We start from the raw sequence: 2,074 nt of genomic DNA, 5'->3' as shown, positions 1-2,074 counted from the left end.
GTGGTCTGTGTTTGTCCTCAACTGTTAAAAGCAGCTCAAGCAGCTTGAGACAGTGAGGATGGGAATGGAGGCAGTGCCTACGAGGAGGTCATACTTCTGTGTCTGTCTGTCTTTGGCTGGTAAGTCATTTTCACTCTTGGTGAAAAGAAAACTCCAAAGGTATACTTGAAGTTTCCTTCCCCAGAGGCACTCCTATTAACAGCTTTATGAGTTCTCCCAGAGAAAATCGATCAATCTGTGCATATGCAATATCTAACCCTTAAAAAAGTACGTAGTTCTGCACTTGGCCTAACGATCTAGCTTGGGGATCTTTCTGTAAGCATGTAAAAACGGTGACTCTGGGCTTCCCTGGTGGCGCAGTGGTTGAGAGTCCGCCTGTTGATGCAAGGGACGCGGGTTCGTGCCCTGGTCCGGGAAGATCCCACATGCCGCAGAGTGGCTGGGCCCGTGAGCCATGGCCACTGAGCCTGCGCGACCGGAGCCTGTGCTCCGCAACGGGAGAGGCCAAAACAGTGAGAGGCCCGCGTACCGCAAAAACAAGAACAAAACGGTGAGTCTGGGACTGCCCTGGCAGTCCGGTGGTTAAGACTCTGTGCTTCCACTCCGTGGGGCACGGGTTCAATCCCTGGTCTCCATCTTGTGTGTGTGCCAGTATTTACTGAACTGGAACCCTCTGTTGGCAACTTTTAGGTACAGCCTAAATGAATAGCGTTAAACATACTCTAATCTTGAGGGTATATGCTACTGGATAATAATTTTTGAGCTGAAAGAAAAAGGTCTGTGTACTGCTTAAAATTATGACATAAACTACAATCACAATTTTCCCAAGGAGTGTCCTCTGGCTTTCAATCTAATTGTCAAAGGGACCTGTGATTCAGAAAAGGATGAGAACCACCATTCTACAGGGTACAACCTGTTTTTTTTGCAACAAAGAGCTAATTTATCTGGTACCCTTTTCTGGGTTTTTTTGGCCGTGCCGCATGGCATACAGGATCTTAGTCCCCCTACTGGGGATCAAAACTGTGCCCCGTGCAGTGGAAGCGCAGAGTCTTAGCCACTGGACCACCAGGTAAGCCCCTATGTGGTACCCTTTCTGTCCCCTTTGAGCTTCCGTCTCTCCAGTAGCACTTCCACACCATAGTAAAGGTATAGGTTGAGATATACCACGATTTCAAAAACTTGAATTCCCAACTGTGCAATTTTGGAAAGTTACTCCATCTTTCTAAGCCTCTGTTTCTTTATCTGCAAAATGGGGATAACAGTACCTGCCTCATAGGGCTGTAGTGAACTGAATGAAACAGTGCTCAGTACACAGAAATGTCTGGCGCACGGCTGGTGCTCAATAGATGACAGCTTTTTGTTTTAGGACATTGACAGAACTTCTAGCACGAATATCCTTATTCCACACCCAGCTCCTCTACAAGCATAGAGATGCATACCAAGTATATATGGCAGTGCCAAGCTAGCAGACGACGTAGACTGTGCTATGGAGGGAAGAGACAGAAGGATAAGATATACAATTAGACTGGTCTCTTCAGCCTCCCAAAAATACTTCTTCCATTTGGTATTTTCTTTTTTTAATTAGTTTATTTTTGGCTGCGTTGGGTCTTCATTGCCGCGCGCGGGCTTTCTCTAGTTGCGGCAAGTGGGGGCTACTCTGTTGTTACATGCGGCTTCTCATTGTGGTGGCTTCTCTTGTTGTGGAGCATGGGCTCTAGACGTGCGGGCTTCAGCAGTTGTGGCTTGCAGGCTCAGTAGTTGTGGCTTGTGGGTTCTAGAGCATAGGCTCAGTAGTTGTGGCGCACAGGCTTAGTTGCTCCACGGCATGTGGGATCTTCTTGGACCAGGGCCTGAACCCGTGTCCCCTGCACTGGCAGGCAGATTCTCAGCCACTGCACCACCAGGGAAGCCCCCTAGTATTTTCTTTATGTGAAAGCTAATCAAGAAAGGAGTCTTGGGGCTTCCGTGGTGGCGCAGTGGTTGAGAGTCCGCCTTCCGATGCAGGGGACACGGGTTCGTGCCCCGGTCCGGGAAGATCCCACATGCCGCGGAGCTGCTGGGCCCGTGAGCCATG

This window comes from Globicephala melas, chromosome 15 (genome assembly GCF_963455315.2).
Source record: "Globicephala melas chromosome 15, mGloMel1.2, whole genome shotgun sequence".
Taxonomy (NCBI): domain Eukaryota; kingdom Metazoa; phylum Chordata; class Mammalia; order Artiodactyla; family Delphinidae; genus Globicephala; species Globicephala melas.
Note: the sequence above shows the minus strand (reverse complement) of the source record.